This window comes from Periplaneta americana, chromosome 10 (genome assembly GCF_040183065.1).
Source record: "Periplaneta americana isolate PAMFEO1 chromosome 10, P.americana_PAMFEO1_priV1, whole genome shotgun sequence".
Lineage (NCBI taxonomy): Eukaryota > Metazoa > Arthropoda > Insecta > Blattodea > Blattidae > Periplaneta > Periplaneta americana.
The window spans coordinates 119,737,979-119,762,371 of NC_091126.1; the positions used below are offsets into that span (position 1 = coordinate 119,737,979).

At 35.5% G+C, this 24,393-nt stretch overlaps 1 protein-coding gene and 2 long non-coding RNA genes across 8 annotated transcripts in view; 1 reads left to right on the plus strand and 2 right to left on the minus strand.

Moving 5' to 3' along the window:
• Positions 1-24,393, minus strand: part of LOC138707980 (F-box/LRR-repeat protein 2-like) — a 1,260,080-nt gene that overhangs the window by 1,145,629 nt on the left and 90,058 nt on the right. The window lies entirely within an intron of this gene.
• Positions 8,771-12,436, plus strand: LOC138707978 (uncharacterized). 2 transcript variants are annotated; one of them, XR_011334513.1, is made up of 7 exons: positions 8,771-9,317; positions 10,005-10,195; positions 10,403-10,461; positions 10,610-10,669; positions 11,406-11,467; positions 11,570-11,707; positions 12,049-12,436. It is a non-coding gene; the product is annotated as an uncharacterized lncRNA (long non-coding RNA). The 2 variants fall into 2 exon arrangements; XR_011334512.1 differs by lacking the exon at positions 8,771-9,317 and having other exon boundaries at positions 9,924-10,195.
• Positions 13,757-15,284, minus strand: LOC138707979 (uncharacterized). The gene is made up of 2 exons (XR_011334514.1): positions 14,863-15,284; positions 13,757-14,103 (listed from the first exon to the last, which is right to left on the minus strand). It is a non-coding gene; the product is annotated as an uncharacterized lncRNA (long non-coding RNA).

A 24,393-nucleotide genomic window follows, 5' to 3' on the forward strand; every position in this document is an offset into this window, starting at 1 on the left:
TCAGCAATCGAACGAGCGAAAAAGAATGTACCTGTATACACTCCAACAGAATGGGCTGCAATCATTAAGTCTTCCTGTATCAAACATCCTTATACTGTAGAGATTTTATCTCATGAAGATTTTCTGGATTTGAAGCAGCTACGGCAATCCGTTACAAGTGACCATTTGTCTAGTACTTCGAAAGGTGAACACATTTCATGGATGGATATTAAGGCCATACAGGTGTGTAAATATGACACAGAGGTAATGAAAGTAAAGACAAATCATGCTGATGCTGAATTTTTAACATTACTTGCACGTGCCGTCAAACGAGGACATCAATACAAACACGTAGAAATGCATCAGAAGTACAAGGCTCCACTTGCAATAACCACAGCTAAGTTAAAGTACTTGTTGAAGCTTTGTGCTGATGGTGTGATACCAAGAGTCTATCATGACTTCTATTTGAAACTGAAAGGAACCAAGAAGGAGACGAATTGCCAGAACCAGACTTAGAGGATGACAGTGACTATGAATAAAAACTTTATGTGAAAAGATAGGCAACAACTTTCTTCTAATATACATTGTAGTTATAATAGTTACGTTGTTTATAGTTAACTATCATGGCATTCCTATATTTTCTCAGTAAAAAGACATTTAGTTCGCTAAAATAATAGTTTCTCGTAAGAATGCCAGGGACATATGTCCAAAAAAAGTAAGCAATGTTTGTGCCAAAAGGTCGTATCTCATTTAATTTTTAGGAGAACAGTCCTGTGACATCAGCGAAAATGGTAATAAAATTGTACCCAATTAAGTAGACATTGACAGAAATTGCAAGTCCATTGAATAAAAATTAGATTTATCGCAGCTATTTGAACTTTTAATTATCTTTAATTCTCTTTCCTGTAAAATTTAGAAAAATGGACATACGACCTTATGGAAGTAGAGCGACGCAGTATTCTCAACAATCTACGACAACTAGATTGTCCCAAGAATTTATATAACCTATCTAAGCACTGCTTTAAGAACAGAACAGCTGCACTTTGCACTCATGAATACAAGTCAGTACGAGAAGTAGAGTAGGGATGTCCACAGGGGACTACGTGCGGTCCAGGCTTCTGGAATATCTTATATAATTCTTTGCTCAATTTGAACTTTTCGCACAGAACGGAAGTAATTGCTTATGCAGACGACTTATTAATAATGACGAAGGGCAGCAGTGCAGTGGAGGCCGAAAATTATGCAAATCAGGATAACAAAAAGATCGAACTCTGGGCGAAGGAAAATAAAATTTAGTTTAACGATACAAAGTCAAAAGTTATGTTAGTGTCACGAAAGAAAAGCAGCCACAACGAGAGATTAAATATCTCAATAACAAACCATTGCAACAGGTGACTGAGCTAAACTATTGCTTCCACACACATATACAACAGATACATGACAAATCAATAAGTCTTATACACTCTCTATCACAGTTCGCAAAGCTCAACTGGGGACTTGGCAACAAAGCTCTAAGCACTATATATAAGGGGGCAATAGAACCAATATTAACATACGGAGCACCAGTATGGGAAGAAGCAATAAAGAACAGACAAAATAGAGAAAAATTACTGAGAGTTCAAAGGCTGTGCAATATTAAAATCGCTAAAGCCTACAGAACAGTGTCATATGATGCATCATGCATTATAGCCGGGATACAAGCGATAGATCAAACAATAATCGAAAATCAAACGTATATAACGCAACTCATGGTGGAATGCAATACGACGCACCCTTGGATCCTCCAAACTGGACTCACTCAACTGAAGATTTTGACATTAAAAAGGAGAGGAAGCCATGAAATATCCCATAAAATATACTCAGATGGAAGTAAAATGGGAAATAAAGTGGGAGCGGCAGCAGCTATATTCAAAGAAGAAACTCCAATTCGCCAGCTTAAATACCGATTGGATGCAAAATGCTCTAACAATCAAGCGAAGCAAATAGCAATTCTTAAGGCTTTGCAAGAGCTTGAAGCAATACAGGAGAGTATAAGTGCGGAGAAAAGAGTAGCAGTCTACACACACAGTAAAATAACTCTGTGTTTAATAAATGACAATAAGAAACAGAACACGTTAATAGCTGACATCCTAAAAACAGTCCGTACCATTCCACAAAACATGTGGTTAATCAATTTCAGCTTAGTTAAAACCCACATAGGCATAGCCGGCAATGAAATGGCAGATAATTTAGAAAAGCAAGCTGCTAACGACGACACTATAGAAATCATTTACAGAAAAAACCCAAAATCAACAATAGCTACAGAAATAAAGGAAATAGGAATACAGAAATGACAAGAGAGATGGAATAAAACAACCAAAGGTGCAACATCGAGTCCTTCTTCCCGTCAATTAAGCAGAGACTAAAATTATCAATACCTTCAACTCGAGAATTCACAGATGTTTTCACAGGACACGGCAGAACCAAGTCATATCTTCACAGATTCCACATCATAGACGACCCAACATGTACATGTGGCGGAGGACAGCAAACAGTGAATCATCTTTATTTATGAATGCGCAGACACCACACAGAAGAGGACATCGCTCATAAGAGATATCAGGATAATAAATTATGTTTTATTTAACGACGCTTGCAACTGCAGAGGTTATATCAGCGTCGCCGGATGTGCCGGAATTTTGTCCCGCAGGAGTTCTTTTACATGCCAGTAAATCGACTGACATGAACCTGTAGCATTTAAGCACACTTAAATGCAATCGACCTGGCCCAGGATCGAACCCGCAACCCTGGGCATAGTAGGCTAGCGCTATACCAACTCGCCAACCAGGTCGACAGATATCAGGATAAACGGAGGAGATTGGCCAGTGACTTACCAACAGGTTATAAACAATTACCTCAAAGTGTTTAATCAATTTATAAAATCTATAAACTTGTGACAAAACAGGGACTAATATAGTTTAAAACAAAAATGTGTAATAAAACAGCAACTAAAAGTGAGTTTAGAAATGTGTGACACGAACAGGCACTACTACAGTGTTAAACATGTGTGATACAACATAAGAACCATACATACATAGACATTTTAAGTAAATTAAGATTAACAAAATGTAATTATTGTATATATATATATATATATATTTGTACTACATAGAAAGTGAAAGCATGTAGTATTACTTAGGTAATGGGGCTTGCTGTAATTATGTATAGAAATACTCACATACACATACATACATACATACATACATACATACATACATACATACATACATACATATATGCATACATACATACACACATACATACATACATACATACATACATACATACATACATACATACATACATACATACATACATACATACAAACACACACATACATACATACACACATACACACATACATACACACATTCATACAGGTAGCAAGGCATGTAGTATTATCTTTATTGTAATGGGACATGCCGTTCAACTAATATTAAAAAAATACATACACACATACATACATCCACACATACGCACATACATTCATACATACATACATACATACAGACATTCATCCTTGGAACGCAGTCTACAGGCTTGCGTCTGGGAAGGTGCCACAAAACTGCACCCTATCGACCATAAGGAAACCCGATGGTCAGTACACCAGAGACTTGGCTGAGACTCTGAACTTCATGATGGAATCATTTGCGCCGGTTGATGAAGAAAAAGAGGACAATGAATACCACTGACCAATCAGACATGAAGTAACGAAAGAACTAGATACACAGGATGACACTCCATTTACAAGAGAAGAAATAGAATCAGTAATAGAAAATATGGACACAAACAAAGCTCCAGGTGATAATCGAATCACGGCAGAGATCCTTCGACTAGTGTTCAGACTAGTGCCGAGATTCACCACAGCTATATATAACGGGTGTCTAAAGAGAAGCTTCTTCCCCAGTGGATGGAAACATGCAAAAATTGAACCGATAATTAAACCGGGCAAAGAAAACTGTGACGATGTAAGTAAATATAGGCCTATCAGCCTACTCAACGTAGCAGGCAAGGTGTTAGAGAAGCTTCTAATACAACGGATAATGCATCGCATACATAAGAATAATCTTATGAATAAAATCAATTTGGATTCACACCACAAACCAGCACCGTCAATGCCGCGATGTACCTGAAAGAATTAATCCTAGAAACCCTAACCCAAGGTCAGATGGCTGTCCTTATCAGCCTAGATGTCAAAGGAGCATTTGACGCCGCATGGTGGCCCAGCATCCTAACTTCATTAAGAGGCTTCAAATGCCCAAGGAATCACTACGATCTCTCCAGAAGCTACTTCAGTGAAAGGAGCGCTACAATCTCAGCAAGCTGTCTATCCATAAACAGAACTATCAGCAAAGGATGTCCACAAGGTTCCTGCAGCGGACCGGGCTTCTGGAACATACAGTATAATTCACTTCTGAATCTGAAATATAATAAGAACACAAAGGTTATTGCACTTGCGGACGATGTAATGTTGGTTGTTAAAGGAAGCTGCGCTCTAGAACTAGAAAATTACGCCAATATCGAACTCCAGAAAGTATCAAGCTGGGCTCGAGAAAACAAAATCACCTTCAATGAGCAGAAATCAAAACTGCTAGTTATATCAAAAAGAAGACCAGTGATTGAACGAGATCTCAAGATATACCTCAACAATAAACAGTTACAGCAGACAGAAAGCTTAAAGTACTTGGGCATAATTTTTGACAAAAAATTTAACTTCACACAGCATGTAGAATACGTCAGCCAAAAATGCATTAACCTTATTCACGCGCTATCCAAATCTGCTAAAATAAACTGGGGCCTAAATAGTGATGTTATGAGAATAATATACAAAGGAGCCATACTGCCGATTTTGACGTATGGGGCACCAGTGTGGGTTGAAGCCATCAACAGAAGACACAAAAAACTGAAACTACAAAGAGTGCAGAGACTCATAAATATAAAAATAGCAAAGGCCTTTCGAACTACGTCATCCGAAGCACTATGCATCCTAACAAAAAACACACCCATAGGTATAGAAATTCAGAAGCTGGCGACAGCATATGAAAGAACGAAAAGGATCCAGGAGGGAATTAAAATTGACACAGTAGAGCATTACACAACATGGCCGCATCCAGCAGATAAAATCCTGATTAAAGAAAAATCAAGTCATCAAACTTACAAAGTAGACATCTACACCGATGGCAGCAAGGGAGACTCGGGAGTTGGCTCAGGTGTCGCAATATTCATTGATCAAGAATTAGTCCATCAGCTGCAATATAAACTCCACAGGCGGTGCTCGAACAACCAAGCGGAACAGTACGCCATTCTCAAAGCCCTAGAACAGCTCGAATTACTCCAACAACAGCAAGATGTTCGAAAATCAGCAGCCATTCATACCGACAGCAGAATCACACTCCATTCGTTACGAAATTTCAATAACCATCACCACTTGATAGAACAAATTAGAAAACAGATAAGAAAGCTGGAAACATTAAACTGGACTATTCACTTCGCATGGGTCAAGGCACACGTTGGACTTGCGGGGAACGAGCTGGCCGACCACTTGGCAAAGCAGGCAGCAAGCAACAACGAGTTACCAGTGAGCTTCGACAGGATACCAGTCAGCGACATCATGCGGGAACTTCAAGAAGAAAGTGTGGTTAAGTGGGAAAGTGAGTGGCAAAACACGATAAATGGTGCAGTGACAAAATCGTTTTTCCCCAGTTTAAAAGAGAGGTTACGCGTTAATATTCCACTTAATGGAAAGGTCACAAATTTTCTAACTGGACATGGAACAACCGGTGCTTACTTATATAGATTCAAGCTGAGGGACAACCCGTCGTGTGCGTGTGGAGCAGAGGAACAGACCGTCGACCACCTCCTTTTCGAGTGCCCGAAATTGGACAAAGAAAGACTAGCGTTCCAGCGGGAAATGTTAAGGAAAACTGGCAAGTGGACTTTCACAAAGCTTAAAATAATGCAAGAACATATGCATACATCCATAAATTATGTCAATGTTATAAATTTAGACGAGTAAACTTAGGATAATTTAATCTAGGATAGATAAGAGTAGGCAACAGATATAATGAAAGACTCAAATTTTCACAACAGAATAACAGATCTACATACGCCTAGAGAGTGACAGAAACGAGACATAATGTGTTATATTGTAAACATACAGGTAGCAAGGCATGTAGTATTACCTTTATTGTAATGGGACATGCCGTTCAACTAATATAAAAAATACATACATACATACATACATACATACATACATACATACATACATACATACATACATACATACATACATACATACATACATACATACATACATACGTACATACATCATGACGGGTCAGTGATTGGCTACGATGTTTTGAGCAGAGAATTTTGAACGGAAAATTTAAGTTTTGTGTGGATAGCGGGGAAGGTTGGAGATTTAGTGTATGTGGCGAGTGTGGAAGTGTTGGTGAAAATGTTACTACAGTATATCTTGTTTGGCTCAAATAGGGTAAACATTGGTAATTTCGTGGCAGTGGTTATTCGTGATACTTTTTCTTTGCTCTTTCGTGAACTAACTAATGGTGTTACGAGATTCAAATTTCCGCCAAGGGAAAGCATATGTTATCCGGTCTCCAGAAACATACAGCTACGCTTTGTATTGCTATTGTAGCTGCTTCAGTGAGCTTTTATGTTTGGAGAGAGCAAGATAGCGTCGACTTTTCAGGCGTACACATTTTGTGGATGTTTGTAATTACATTACAGGCTTATTACTACAGGTAAGCTTATGATATTTGTTACAATGTTTTATTATATCTTAATGAAATTTTAAAAAATGTTTTTGTAATTTTGGATACAGCTGTAGTCACCATATAGGCTTAGCTTTACTGATAGAAATCTTAGCTGTTTGAGGTGGAATTTTCTTGAGCATTAAGCGTTACATTTTACACTAATTTAAAATCTGTATTACAATACGAATTTTAGAAATCTGAAGATAAGATGTGATAACAAAAAAGAAAAGGGGGAAGCAATGGGTTCAGTGTACCTTCTGTTTGATTTGTTATCATGCTAAGTGCCAATGATAAGTGCTAGATGACGTACTTGCAAGAATTGTGACTGAAGATGAAACATGGCTCCACCATTTTGGACCGGAGACAGAGGCAGACAATGGAGTGGCATCATGCAAATTCAACAAAGAAATGAAAATTCAAAAGTGCACCTTCGGCAGAAAAAGTTATGGCTACTGTGTTTTTCGATTCAGAAGGACTCTTGCTTGAGGACATCAAGCCACATGGAACCACTATTAAATCTGACGCGTATGTGGCAACTCTCAAGAAGCTTCAAGCTCGACTGAGTCGTGTTCGACGACATCGGGAGAAGTAGGATGTTCTGCTATTGCACGACAAAGCACAGCCATATGTCAGTCATAAGACCACAGACCAGATCAGAAAATTCGGGTAGACAACACTGAAACAACTGCCTTACAGTCCTGAACTGGCACCGTGCGATTACCATCTCTTTGGTAAACTGAAGGATCTCTTCGCGGAACGAGGTTGGAAGATGACTCCCTTGTGCACGCTGCTAAAGAGTGTCTCAGACGTGTTGGTCCAGACTTTTACCATGCTGGTCTACAGACCCTCGTTCCTAGGTTACATAAGCTAGTTGAAAGGGACGGGGATTATGTGGAAAAGTGACATTTTGTTCCTAAAGAATGTATCTACATTCTGTGAATATAGCAATGCTGTAGGATAAAAATATAATTTTTAAAGAAATTTTACGCATTACTTTTGGAGTTACCCTAGTAATATAGGTTATAGTAAAGTCCGTTATAAAAGTGTTCACCCTTTCAGGGCAAAGAAGATCCCTTTTCGATTTCAATTCTTACTTTTATTTCTTTCTTATTATGTGTTGATATGTATTTCTGTGTTTTCTTGCTATGAATATTGGACGGAATTACTATGTTTGAAGCCTTGTAAGAATAAATGAGAATTCCATTTGACTTTAATTAATTTTTCCATAATTCTTCTACCGCTCACGAAATTATCAATGTAATATCACGTAATTACCAAGGCTATCACGAAGGCTTAAATTGTAAAAGTGGTTTTTGGCATTTGTTCAAGAACGTGTCCAATATTTTATGTCTCCAGATTTGTACAGCAAATTATCGTCTTTTAGGTGAAATCGGAGTAAGGATATATTTACACATTTGCATTTTAAATTAATTTTCATGAAATTATCACGTAATTACCCATGTTTACCCTAAATCTTAATTCTTATTAATATAACTGCGACTTTCTCGAAACACCGTGACTGCCTTCTGGATCGCCGTAGATTTGTTCTGTAGGAAGATCGATACAAGACAATAATGGAGTAAGGTTTCGCCTTTGGGACTTGAGCGTCACTTCACCACATATATAAAAAAAGTTGTTAGGATGATTTCAACAAACTTTAGGCATTTTGTAACTAACGACAAATTGAAATAAATAAAATTGTAAATATGTAATATACAATAATTCAGGCACACAAATCACTCACAATGACGTGTTAACTGGTTCACTGTTATCTCACAACTGGCATCGTTCCGATGAATGTGTGCCACACTAGTTCACGTTTGTGCATGTATGTACAGTTGTCAAAAGAAAAAGTGCCCCCTCTCCAGAAGCAAAGTTCCCTTCGGGTATCTTCGCTACAAATCGGAGACAGGCGATGTTACATGTTGTTGTACCACGTTGCCTGTTATCTAGAGTTATAATTCAAGGATTGTTTGTGTTATTTAGGGCCTGTACTACGATCGCCTGTTAAAGCTCCAGATTCGTATACTCCAGTTTAGCAATCTGGAAGTTAAATATTTTGTTCTGTACTACCAGCGGATTTTAACTGCAGGATTGTTATCCGGAAGATATAGTAATATTTTTATTACGTTGGCAATGAAGTTACTGAAAATGTAGTGAAATTTATTGCGTTGGTATACCTTTCCCCGCGTATTTCATGTTTATGTTCCGTGTTTATATGGTACTATTTATTTTGAGGTTTTATTGTAAGCATTATTGTTATTATTTATTATAATGCTGAAGCTCCAGCCAAGAAAATAACAGAGTGAAGAACAGAAAATTAGACATACTGTATGAAGAAACTTTACATGGAAGCAAAAGGTAAGATTTTAAAGGTTATGTTTCTTTTCGAATAGTAATAATTCCTACAATATGATAATATTTTGGTTTTAATTAGTAGGCCTAAAGAGGACGGGTGCGGGTTCCAGCAAAAGTGCGTTTTTCTCCATAATCATTGTTTTATTCATGTGTAACTGCACAAGAAGTGTAGGTGGCAATTATTTTTGTATTGTAATTAATATTAAGTGTGCTTTCAGTTTGTTGTATAGCCTACATTATTAGTGAATAGGGCCTATTTCGGTAATTTTTCTAGAAATAATGTACACACGGCTTCAAATCATGGGTCGAAGGCATAGTAACTCGTTTCAAAAGAAACGTTCACTGATACTGATAATAATGAATGATGTTTTTGGCCTGGGATTTCTAACCAACATTAGTACAGCAAGGTACACTGTTCCTAGTAAATTACCAATATTTCAGTATGTTAGGCCTACGTATTTTACTGTTAGTAAATGGGCGGATATTTTGTATTAGTCCTATAATACCATTCGATCACAGATAGGGCCCAACATTATTTTTTAAAAGAACAGCATGAGGAGGAGAGACGTTTCCACTAAAATGCAATATCTGTTGCTGCTACCAGTTCGACTATAATCACTCACTGTAATGCACATTCAACACCTCGTAAAATAACACAGAAACAGAAGATATTCAGTTTTTTCCAAAGTTTCTATGTACAGTATAGTCATGTTTGATATTGTACTGACAATCGTCCATTAAAAGCTCTTGCTTATTTAGGTATAGAAACTTAGATAAGGGAAAAAGAGAATTACAGTATATCTTCTAATGTTGTAGGTTGCATATGGAATTAACCTAGTTTTACTTCCTTTTTAGTAATATAGAATGAAGCATGGGAAGAATATAGTAACATCAGCACAAATACAAGGACCTGAAAACAGCTGAGAAGCAAATTTGAATTCTTGGAAAAGAACACAAAGAAAATTGCTGCTGCAGAGAGACAATGCAGGCTACAAACAATTGGAGCCCCTCCAACTGAAGCAAAACCAAATCCAAACTTAGCCAAGGTAAGTGATTTAATTCTCCTATCAATTGAGTGATTTCTCAGTGATTTTTATTCATATTCAATGCATAAGTTCACTTATATGTTAATTTATACAATTATTACATAATAAGCAGAGGAAATTGTATAACACAAGTTTGAATTCTTTTTATTTATTTATTTATTTATTCATTCATTCACTCATTTATTTATTTACTTACTTTTGTTACAGCCGAAGTAGTAACTAAACCAAGTTCCACTGATACCAGTGCAGCTAATAACACGAATGAGGTTAGTGTGTAAGGAATTAAGAGTCAGAAGAAGAGATGATGAGCTTTAAAGATAAAAGAAAATATTAGATTCTTGAAAATTGTTATACAAATTTAATTTAATGTCGGTATTACTTTATAATACTATTATTTCTATTATTACCATTCAGGTTCACAGTGCAATTCTTTAGTTTTTGAAGTGAAACTGGACATCCCAACAATATCTCCAGGTAATTTGATTTATACTACAAAACATTCTTTCACATTCTACGTATGATCCTTTTCCAATCTGAAATAGCTGTAACATGTAAACACATTTTCAGCCAACATGTTGAAAATAAAACTAACACACATACTATATATGAAATCTGCAGCAAGCAGTAGATAAATTAGATGCAAAGGTTAAAAAAAAAAATGTTAAAATATAAATTGTGCATAATGATGAAATGGTCACAAGAAATGGATGTCATAAAAACTAAACATCATTGTATTATAATATTATGTGGGATTTGAGTGGGAATTTGAAATTTATAAATGTAGGCCTAAAAATAGAAAGTACACTAAACTGAAGAATTTATTTTGAGATTTCTCTGTAATGGGTTTGTAATTAGATTAGGCCACATTATGTTAAGTTGTATTTCAATTTTACCGTGAGGATTCTCACTTTGAAACTTGTGAATGATTTTTTGTGTACAGAAAAACTGAAAAATATCTTTTCATAAGGTAAAAGAGAAACTGACTACACTCTATTTACAATAGAACTATTTGCTTGGTTTTCTCTCTCTCTCTTTTTTATTGCAGCTTCACTTTCTTATTGTTAAAAATGAGTTTGGATTAATAGCACATTAGAAAATACAATACTGTTACAGCTGCTGACTTTGAAGTGTCCACACATTTATGATAAAACATCATCTTTCTCCAGAATTGAATATCTTATGAATTAATTCCACTCTTAAAATATTACAGAGTCAGCTGGTGCAGCAGGTGAAGGTCTTCCACTGTACGGGTATTTACACAGTGTAATGAAAGTAAGTTTTAAGTGAAATTACTGGTTTATTCAGTGTAGGTAGTGTAGGCTAAACTCAGAAAGATCTGAGTATAAGCATATATCCCTCTCTTAAATATTTCAGCTGATAATGGGATAATAGCTGATCGAGTTACACCCCAAGAATGCTTAAAAAAAAAGAAAGAAAGAAAGAAAGAAAGAAAAAGCAAGCCTCTGAGGAATGCATTAGCCACATTGAAAAATCTTTCTCCATCTGTGAACTGTAAGTTTAATGTTGACTTACTTTTACTTGAGATGTTAGAAATTCATGAACTTCAGTACTATTACAGTGATTTCTTTAAAAAATACATTAGTTGAAAGTTGGATGCTAACATTATAACATAGAATGATTTGAAATAAAAGTAAGTCATATCCTCATGTTTGCAAAGAGATGGGGTTTGGAATATCAAAAGTAAGATTTGGAGTTTTTACATTACTTTTTCCTCCTCTTTAATGGGTGGTCTATCTACAAAGACATCTTCAATTAGTGGCAGAAAGTAAATGCTACAATAATCACCCATTCTTTATGTTTTAACAAAAAATATGTTTAATTTTGTTGACCAGATTTGTTTGACCTGGATAACTGGGAGATTACTTCTTCTCATCCTTCTAATGGAGTGATAATCTCTTGCAGCTGTTCTTGATCCCTGTGGTCTCTGGCCTCTGCTTTATCTGCTAGTCTTCAGGATTAGGTTCGAGTCAGGTGATAATTATTAGCTAATCTAAGGTTTCTGGTTGGGTTCGGGTCTGGTTCAGATCAGGCCGAGATGGGCCGGGCCTAAGAATTATGGCCCGTGCAGATCTCTAACAAATGGGGCTTATAGCTGAAGTTGGCTCTGCCACAGTTTTCCAAGTTTTGTGTATTTGCATATGTATTTGTGTTGTGTTTAATTACAGTTACTATGTACTCTTATGTATTAGCCTGTATATTATTAATTTGTAAATATGACATGTACCAAGGGCGGCCGGGTAGCTCAGTTGGTAGAGCAGCTGGCTACGGACTGGAAGGTCCGGGGTTCGATCCCAGCTGGTGACAGGATTTTTTCTCGTTGCCAAACTTTCAGAACGGCCCCGAGGTTCACTCAGCCTCCTATAAAATTGAGTACCGGGTTCTTCCCGGGGGTAAAAGGCGGTCAGAGCGTGGTGCCGACCACACCACCTCATTCTAGTGCCGAGGTCATGGAAAGCATGGTGCTCTACCTCCATGCCCCCCAAGTGCCTTCATGGCATGTTACGGGGATACCTTTACCTTTTACTTTACCTTTACCATAGCATATATAATGAGACAGTGGATGTAATACATGATTATGCTTATTGTGTCTCCTGAAAAATGTCGTGTTTTGTTCACACAAAATAAATAAATAAATTTTAAATTTAATTGCAGCTATAGTGCATCTCTCTTGTTTTAAGTACACATTCACAGAGTACCTGAATACAATTGAAGCGTCAGCTGGAACAACGTTGTAAGTTACAAAATTTTCATTCGGTGTGTTTCCGTGTAATAATGTTGTATGTCATGTTACCTTGCTATACTCCTTGGCTTGCAACTGTCCATCAATGCAGTACGTGAAATTTGTCCACTCAAAAGTTTGCTACCCTCATAAGAACAAAGTTGTACGCATATACACATTTTTGCAGCTCCTGTAAATTTTACCAAATATAATTTATAACGTTGTTCCAGCCGACGCTTCAATTAATGTGCCTCTTGAAAAATGTTGTTTTACCATATTTTGCTTATGTAAAATAAATTTGAATTGCAGATACAGTGCATTTTTATTGTTTTAAATAGCCTACAGTGTACCTGGTCATAATTTTTATAATGTATTTATCAAACCTTTGTGTTTGAATCATCTTAGCCTGTTAAGACATCACTGTGAGGGATCCAAGCAATAAAATATATATAAAAAGTAACGATATGAATATGTTTGCATACATGAATCACTAGGCCTAGCGTGAATGAAACAGCTCCCTTGCAAAACATAAATGCCAATTCCAAAACTTTCAGGAAATGAAGAAAAACTGTCACGTCTAAAATTTAATAAACTGTTACAGTTTGTTAAATAATAATACTGTATATAGCAAGCATATCTTAAGTCTGATTAATGAAATATGTTAGGCCTACTCCTACTGGTGAGCGATATGTGCAAGGAAGGAGAAGGGAACTTGCCACCCTACCACATTATCTCCTGACAGTTGTCTCATGAGTGATGCCTTATTGGTATTCCAATCTATCTTCGGAGAGTTGACTAAACAACTAGCAGACACAAAATGAAACAGTTCTAGGAAAACTTTAATCAAGACCTATAATATATACATAAAACCTGTATTAAAATACTATTCAGAAGTATTCGTAACAGCATCAAAAAGAGACAGAATCCCTTGGGGGGGGATAAGCCTTGCACTTAATTACTGGAGAAAATAAAACTACTCCCAATGAAGCATTAAAAGTCATCACTTCAATTAAACCAAGCAGCAAGTGCAGCACTAGCTCGATTGACAACAGTTCCTGCTGTAACTTCGTGGACCCCACAAAAATCTCCTACTGTTGTCAATGTTCTCCCAGTGGCATAGAATCTCAATACCAGTAGTAGTTGGTCCATTGGAGGTAAGGCATTATTTCTGGAAAAATGTATAAACAATGAGATTTGGTTACAACTTTACCGGTAAATCTTTACAATAGCGTTACCAAAAGAAGGCAAGGACTCCCTACAGGATAGCCTGGAAGAGAGAGTTTTGGATGTAGTTTTGATATTTTTTTTTTTTAGACAATTGTAAATGTATGCAAATCATACTAACCTGTCACTAACTCGATCTTACGAAAACTTGTCTTTTCCCTTTAATTAGTAAGGAAACACAGTAATGAAATGAATGTGTTGCCCTTCCCTGCCGCCTACCCTTCTATCTCGATAGAGCGATCCCGCCTACCCGTACCTCTCCACCGCACTCCACTTTCACAGCAACTTTCCACCTTTATTTGGGAAATTGGTGTCGGCACTCAATTTTTCTTTCGTTTATGGTACATATGACTTGACTAGAACCCAAATATATGAATACATTTGTATCTTAAAGTGGTAACGCAATTGTGAAGAAATGGTAGTTTACCATATAAAGGATTTTGATATATTATATACTGTTATTATTTTTTATATAAAAGTATTTTGAAACTGTTATTATTGTAGGTTGCCCTATATTATTATATCAATCACCTTCATACCTTGTAAGGGCAACAGAACACCTGCATGAAGCAACATTCTAACCTCACTTCTACTGTATTACAGGTTACTGTACTTCAAAGTAATTATTATAGTGCTATTATATACAAAATATTGATGTAATACCTACCGAAATAGTGTAGCTTATTATTAACTGTGTTCTTACGAGCTGTGTCTTGTTTCAGTTGATAATTGATTTCATGTAGTAGGTTTCGTTATTCGAAACTGTCTAAAAAATTTCTCGTCATCCCATTCTTCAAAATTATTTGGACGCGGCCTAATTCGTTTTGCTGTTCTGATACAACGAAGCATCTGCTCCAGAACTTATCATCAGAATCAGTATCAAAATTAAATTGATCCTTCAAATCACCAGCTGTACAACGTGCAGCCATCTTGATTTCAACACCGAGTTCCAACCTCCGGATAACGCCAATCTGCTACTCTGCCTCCCGGATTGCTAATCTGGAAGTTTAGCCTCCAGATTGCACATAACCAAAAGTCGTAGTACGCAATTACAACCCAACTTCCGGATAAATATGCCATCTGCCGGATAAGTTTAAACTAGAACTTTATCCGAGAGTCGTAGTACAGGCCCTTAATAGCGTAATGGTAGCGTTCCGGCCTGTTATGCGTGAGATCTTATGTTCGAATACAACCTAGTGCTCCTCTACGTTCTTTTCTATTTTGTTTTTAAGACAGAGATACAAAATATACATAATTGCTCCTTTCTCTTTCATAATTATTTTAGTAATTAACATCACGTTCATGAATGTATTACGCCATGACTTTATCATTATTTATTATGATATTATGGCTGCAAATTACAAGAAAAGAAAAGAATTTTATTCTCAACATAAATCTGTTTTGTGACATATACAAAAAAACTTACTAGCGTCTGCCTTAGAACATTCTAAAAAAATAATCGTTCAAAAAACAAAACAAAAAGCCACGATTCAATATATTTAGTCTATCTTCCCCACATCTCGATCATATCTTGCAGTCGAGTGGGTATGGAATCGACTAGAGTCTTTTCAAATAGCGACTCTTCTCAGCCACGACATTCCAAGCATCCTGGACATACATGAGTTTTCTGCCCATGGGCAGGTCTTTCAATGCAAACGCAACATTCTCCAATCTTTCCTATTTTCTGCCTTCCTCTTAGTCTCCGCACATAATCCACATATCTTAATGTCGTCTATTATTTGATATCTTCTTCTGCCTCGAACTCTTCTCCCGTTCACCATTCCTTCGAGTGCATCCCTCAGTAGGCAGTTTCTTCTCAACCAGTGACCCAACCAATTCCTTTTTCTCTTTCTAATCAGTTTCACCATCATTCTTTCTTCTTCCACTTTTTTCCAACACAACTTCATTTCTTATTCTGTCTGTTCACTTCACACGTTCCATTTTTCTCCACATCCACATTTCAAATGCTTATACTCGTTTCTCTTCATTTCATCGTAATGGCGAAGTCTTTTTCCCCACACAGTGCCACACTCCACACAAAACACTTCACTAGTCTCTGCCTTAGTTCTTTTTCCAGATGTCCTCAGAAGTTACTCCTTTTTCTGTTAAAAGCTTCCTTTGCTCATCTTTGCAGTTTTTCTTGGGAAGGATAAATGCGGTAACTTCCCGTTGTTTTCCGCACACCACTGTCTCTTTCGAATCTTAATAGATCCCAGGGACCCAAGCGTGGCGGCGAGAGAGTGGATTTGACTAATTGGGCTCTCCCGACTTCACCGAAATTCACCGCAAGAGTTAAATATTAGTTCTATCAGGATTTTTGACCTCATCAGATACCGGGAAATCCCAATTAGCCTTTGTCCCCCGCATCCTGGACGAACTTCTACAAATCATCAGAAAATCTTGGAGGAGGATTGGGCTAATTTTCCCCAAATGTTTCTTTACTTTTGTCCTCGTAGTTTAGTCGGAAGAACGTCGGAATTTAGATATAAACGTCTCAGTTTCAATTCTTCGTCACTCCTTTTCATGTTATTGTCTTTGAAGATAGTATAATGTAATAATATAAAAAGAAAAAAACTAACATCAGTATTATGCAAGTGTATTGTTCCAAACCTAATATTAAATGTATGCTATTTATGTAGATAAAGAACGATAACAGAATATAAATGCTAACTTGAATATTATTTATATCGCTAACAAAGATAACAGAATATAAATAACTTCAATATTATTTATACAGGATCACTATAAAACAATAACAATATAAATGATAAATATAGGTTTGTTTAATTAATATAAGGTATTATATAAAATATAATTGATTATTTAAATGAAATAACCTAATTTACAAAGAAAAATGGTTATTTATATTACAAAAATTACTTATATAAAATCAGAGTATTTATATCACGAAAGAACAATAACAGAATATAAATTACTTGAATATTATTTATATCGCTAAAGAACGATAACAGAATATCAATTAAAATTTGAATATTATTTGTATCGCTAAAGAACGATAACAGAATATAAATGATAACTTCAATATCATTTATATCGCTAAACAACGATAACAGATTATAAATGATGACTTCAATATTATTTATATCACAAAAGAACGATAGCAGAATATAAAAAAATTATAACTTGAATATTATTTATATCGCTAAAAGAACTATAACAAAATGTAAATAACTTTAATATTATTTATATCGATAAAGAACGGTAATTGAATATAAATGTTAACTTGAATATTAATTGTAACGCTAAAGAACGATAACAAAATGCGAAATATAATTTGAATATTATTTATATCACTAATGAACGATTAAAAAATAAAATGAAAACTTGAACAAAACCCGAACTCTTACTCTACGAATCATTAAGCGAGCACTCTACCGCTGGTCTATGAAAGGCAGATGTGGAATAACTCCATAGTAGCGGAACTGCTTCTACAAGAACATGCATCGTGTAACATCGCCGTGACCCGTAGTGGACTTAGAAAACTTTCGCTGTTCACGAGTGCGGCCACTTTTTTTTTTTGACAACTGTACATGTCTGTGGATGCGTATTCAGCAGGCGGTGGCCTGTACATGTCTCTATATGTCTGAACCTGTATAGCTGTCAAAAGAAAAATTGGCCGCTCTCCTGAAACATCTTCGCTATAATTCGGAGACAGGCGATGTTACATGTTGTTGGACCACATTGCCTGATATCTACAGTTATAATTGAGGTATTCTCTCTGTGATTCGATAGCGTAATGGTAGCGTTCAGGTTTCTTATTCATGAGGTCCTGCGTTCGACTACAACCTCGTGCTTTTTATGTTCTTTTTTGTTCTGTTTTTGAGAGAGACAAACTATACATAATGGCTCCTTTCTCTTTTACGATTATTTTAGTAATTAACATCAGGTTTATTAATATATTATGCCATGACTTTATCATTATGATATTGTGGCTACAAATGGAAAGAAAAAAGATTTTATTCTCAATAAAATATCTTTCGTGGCATAAACAAAACTAATTTACTGGCGTCGGCCTTAAAACATTCAAACAATTAAGCGTTCAAAAAACAAATCAAAAAGCCACAATTCAATATTTAGTCTATCTTCTTCTTATCTCGATCATCTTGGAGTCGAATGGGCATGGAATTGACTAGTCTTTGCAAATAGCGACTGTTCTTAGACACGATATTCCAGGCATTCTGAACATACATACATAAGTGTTCTGTCCATGGGCAAGATTTTCATTGCAAACCCAGCAATCTCCAATCTTTCCTATTTTCTGCCTTCCTCTTAGTCTCCGCATATGATCCACATATCCTAATGTCGTCTATTATTCTTTTCAACCAGAGACCCAAATAATTCCTTTTTCTCTTTCTAATCAGTTTCAGCATCATTCTTTCTTCACTCACTTTTTCAAACACAATTTTATTTCTTATTCTATCTGTCCACTTCACACGCACCGTTCTTCACCACATCCACATTTCAAATGCTTCAATTCGTTTCTCTTCATTTCGTCGTAATGTCCATGTTCCTTCCCCATACAATGCCACACTCCACACAAAGCACTTCACTAGTCTCTTCCTTAGTTCCTTTTCCAGAGGTCCGCAGAAGATTCTTCTTCTTCTATTAAAAGCTTCCTTTGTTCATGTTTGCAGTTTTTCTTGGGAAGGATAGGCCTAAATGCGGTAACATCCCGTTGCTTTCCGCATACCACTATCTCTTTCGCATCTTATTAAATTCCAGGGGACCCAAGCGTGGAGATGAGGAGAGTGGATTTGACTAATTGGGCCCTCCGGACTTCACCGAAAGTCACGGCAAGGGTTAAATATTAATTCTATCAGGATGTTTGACCCGATCAGAGACCGGGAAATCTCAATTAGCCTTTGCCCCCCGCATCCTGGACTAGCTTCTACGAATCATCAGAAAATCTTAGTGTGATTGGGCCAATTTTTCCGAAAATGTTTCCACACTTTTGCCCTCGTAGCTCAGCGGACGAACGTCGAAATTTAGATGTCAACGTCTCAGGTTCAATTCCTCGTTACTCCTTTTCATTTTATTGTGGTTCAAGATAGTATAATGTAATAATACAAAAAGAAAACCTAATACCAGTATTATGCAACTGGATTTTTCCAAACCTAATATTAAATTTATGTTATTTATATCGCTAAAGAACGATTACAATATAAATAACTTGAATATTATTTATACAGTATCACTAAAGAACGATAACAGAATATAAATGATAAATATCGGTTTGTTTAATTAATATAAGATATTATATAATACTTACTTAATTATCTAAATTAAATAATCTATTTTACGAAGAAAGGTGGTTATTTGTGTTATAATAATTACTTACATAAAACACAGATTATTTATATTTCTAAAGAACAATAACAATATAAATAACTTGAATATTATTTTATAATGCTAATGAAGGAAAACAGAATATAAATGATAACTTGAATATTATCTATATCGCTAAAGAACGATAACAATATAAAAAACGTGAATATTATTCATATCGGAATTTCACAGATTTATTACAGATGTATTTAAGAAATTGTAGAAGAATAGTAATTAGTAACAGTGTCCTATTTATTCTTCTTGGAGCCAAATTTGTAACTTTTAAAAGTGTGGTTACTATGTTGAAGTGTATGTGTTGTAACGGATGCTTGATTTGTTATGTATGTGAGTCAGTTATGTGATGCTTGATGTCGTCGCAATGTCGTAATTATAGTTTGATTGTATTTGTGTGACTATTGTGTATTAATTTATTATGTATGGTACGGAAAGCTGCGTATTTGTGTTATAGAAGTGTTACGTATGTGTGTTGTTAATGTTTTTGTATGTTTCAAATTGATACCTGATATTTATTTTGCAATCGCAATGCCTAATTTACGGTTTGTTTATGTTTTGTTTACATCGCGTAAGCTAATTTAATTTTCTTTTCTATTTCTCTTTATGCTTATCTTTTTTGTGTATGAAACTATAGCCCTAACATACATATGTAAAATAGGGCTAACCACCATTGGAGTTACAATAATAATAATTGTTATTCATATCGTTATAAAACGATAACAGAATACAAATGATGACTTGAATTTTATTCATATCTCTAAAGAACGATAACAAAATATAAATAACGTGATATCCATAAAGAACGATAACTGGATATAAATGATAATTTGAATAGCATTTACATCGCTAAAGAACGATTAAAAAATAAAATGAAAACTTGAAGAAGGCCCGAACCCACAACCTTTGAATCATTAAACAAGCACTTTACCGCTGGCCTACGAGGCGCAGACATGGAACACTTTCATAGTTCGGGAACTGCTTGTACAAGCACATGCATCATGTAACATCGCCGCGACCCGAAGTGGACTTTGAAAATATTCGCTGTTCACGAGTGCGGCCACTTTTTTTTTGACAGCTGTACAACAGTAGCAACGGTATTATTGGTTCCAATATATTTATAATGCTCTAGGAGCTTTTATTTGACAAAAAAAAAACGTTTATTTTACAAAATTGAAGTTAAAATAAAAAAAGGGCTATGGGTGATGGAGAAGTGCCGAATAGATATTTGAAAACACGATTAAAAAAACTGCATTAAGTACAAATATTGGTAGGCCTATTCGTGAGAGAAAAATCATATTGACCAGTGTTATTATTTCATTAAATCCCTATATGCAGTATTATCAAACGTAATTAAAAATTGTAGGTCTACATATAGGTATGCATATAGTCCTGTTCTGTTTTCTTATTCTTCAAATTTAAAATGTGACTCTCATGAGTTAGGCCTATGTCATCGATATGAAATTGTTCATTTTACTATGAACAAGGGATGAACCAGAGTGGTTTTGCAATATATTAATTTGAAACGCTTAGCGGAACACAGTTATTGTCTGAATTATTCTTCTTTTAGTGTAATTTCTAGTGAAACACGATTTCCTGAAATGACAGGCGAGGTCAACACTTTCTACTTTATACATACTGTTCTAACCTTGTTTCGAAACTCTCCACTGTGTTTTTCTCTAACTTGTACTAAAATATGGCGTCATTAATCGCTTATATTGGGTATATGTAATGCAAAAGATTTCTATTGATCACTTCATTACCTTATCACATGTTCAAATTGTGAACTTTGGATATAGAGTTTAATGTAAAAGTTAGTTTTTAACTCGTAAAATTATTATGTGAAACTAAATTCGTTAAAAGTGCAATCTGAGTTAATTGCTTTAAGGAAAGTAATCGGTATATTGTCTCTTTTCATTGCAGTTGCTAGCGTTGCTTAAGTGTATAATATATACAGTTACCGATTTTAGGTGCTTTGGTCTTTTTTTTTTCTTATATTCGTCTGTCGACACAGGCATCTCCACATAACTAGATTCCGACTGAGCCTATCTGGAATTAGAAATTGATAGATTTTTTTTTAAATATTACAGTAATAATTTTTTAAGTGATCCAAAATTAATGATTTATCATTATTTTTTGTCATAAAATAGTTTATAAATTCCCCCATCTTTTTCAAACGTTTTAGTCTCAACACGTCTTACATCCCATGCTAATAAATGTCTGAGAACTCCGTTTATTGTAAGTTGACATAACTCCAATGTACGTATTTTATTTCCAATGTGTTTATATATGTTGACCTACCCGTTGGCTCCCTCGACGTCATGTCTTATGACGTAGGAACATGGCTGCCTAAAGCTACTAATGGAATAGTATTGGTGACGTATTTTTTACATTGTTTTAGTGTACAGTGGTAAATATTATAAAACACAAAATCAGGCCCCAATATTATTCCACTACCAGCTTAAGCAGCAATGGCTCACTTTGAAGATGTAGAATATAAATTTGGAGGGACTGCCAGGAAATAGGCAGGTATACCGTCCCACCAGATAAAAAATAAAGATAAAATGCGGAGAAATACGAGTGATGGCTCCGTTCCAAAACTAGTATGTCAACATACTGATGGTCAATGCTAGGCTACATACCAACTACAGACGTATTCATACATTATTTTATGAAAGAAAAAGCAAAACTGGACGAGATGCGTTCATTAAAAATACGATTCAAGTGCGGAAAACTAACAAAGTTTCTGATCAGTTTGCCATTACTTTAAACATAACATCACCTGTGACGGAACATAGTTACTCGCTGTAGTTCGCGCACTTGGAAGTGTCGAAAAAATGCTGCGGAAAACAGATATTGTTATTTTGCCTACTCAATGAAACAATATTTTTGGAAATGTTGGCAATGTATATGTTCTTGGCAAGAACTGCCATCTCTACACATGGAAATCCTCAGCTAGAGAGCACAATAAATAGTAACTGGATTTTAATATCTCAGAATTGAATGCACATGTCAGAATATTTTCACAACATTATTGAAGAGGGTTAAATATCGTCATCTCTAAAGCCCTGGCATGAACAATTAGGCCAACCAGTGAAACAGGAGAAGATCAAAAACACAAAGATGCTTGTAAATAAACTCGACATAACCGTTCTGCAATGGCGTTTTGTCAAAAAAAGTTTTCTCTAGCTGGCAATATTCATAATGGTAGTGACAATGATCGCGGTGTTTGAAGACAATGTAATGTACTCCATGTTTTGAACATTTACTTTAAAATGTATTTTACTCATGAAAGTACTGTAATAACTAGTGGACTTCATTTATGTTCAATATTTGAAATGTAGGTAGGCCTATACATTTTTATGTTTAAACCGTTTAAATATTCATAAATACATCTTGAATACAAAACTTTTAACACTACCACTTCGGAATACGTATGGTAAGACATTCCTGTGTTGAATTAAAACGTACCTCGTTTACATGTTTCCATCTTCAGAACTGGTCGTTGTTGGTCTTGGCGCCACTTGTTCTGTTTCCTGTGAGGGTGTGTTCCTGTGGTATAGTGTAGAGTCAAAGAGTGTGTTTTCTGAAATTGAGTTGTGTGTTGAGAATTTCGTTGGGTGTGTATTCGTGTGTCTGTATATTTCATATTGTTATAGTGTGTTTAGTTTCTGACATTTTGGTTGGATGTGTAGTATTTCCATGTCTGAGTTGATGTCTCTGTGGGTTTGGTTAGCATTTGTGATGTGTTCTGCATAAGTGGAGGTGTTTGGTAATTTTTTTATGGCTGTGATGTGTTCTTTGTAACGTGTTTGAAATGATCTGCCTGTCTTTCCTATGTAGAAGTGGTTGAAGGTGTTACATTTGACTTTGTATACGCCTGTGTGCTTGTATTTGCATTTTTGTGTTATTTGTGTGTTGAGATGTTTTTGTAGAGTGTTATTTGTTCTGTATGCGATGTTGTAATTTAATTTCTTGAACGAGGTTGCAATTTTGTGTGTGTTTTTGTTTTCGTATATTAGTGTGATGCATTTTTTGTGTTCTTGTGTTTGTGTTGTATTCTTATGTTTTTCGTGATTATGTTTTGTCTTACGTATTATGTTGTCCATTATGTTAGGGTTGTATACGTTTTCTTCTGCTACGTATTTGATTGTGTTTAGATCTTCGTTGTAATCTTGTTGGTTCATTGGTATGTTGAGTAGTCTGTGTACCATTGTTCGGAATGCAGCTTGTTTGTGTTGTGTGGGGTGGTTGGATGTGTTGTGTATGTGTGTTGTTGTTGTTGTTGTGGGTTTTCTGTAAACTTTGAATGTGTGTTTGTTGTCTACTTTTGTTATTGTGATGTCTAAGAAATTTATGGATTTTTTGTTTTCAATTTCTAATGTGTAGCGTAGCTTTGGATGTATTTTGTTTCTGTGTTGATGCAGGATTTGGATCTGTCTTTGTCTTCCTTTGTATAGTATTAGTATGTCATCTACGTATCTGTGCCAATGTATGATGTCTGCGTGTTTGTTGTTGTTCTTTGTATAGTACGTATGTCTATTCTATGTGGTGTAAGAATATTTCTGCTAGTATACTGGAAATGGGTGATCCCATGGGTAGGCCTTCGGTTTGTGTGTAATATTTTTTATTGTATGTGAATTAGTTTTGTTTTGTGATAATGTCTGTGGTGTGGATGATTTCTTTAATGTGTTCTTGTGGTGTGTTGTTGTTTTGAGACACCAACACACACATGGAAATACTACACATCCAATCAAAAAGCCAGAAACTAAACGCACTAGAACAATATGAATTATACAGACACAAATAACATACCCCAAAGAAATTCTCAACACTCAACTCAACTTCAAAACACACACACTCTTTGAATAATTTC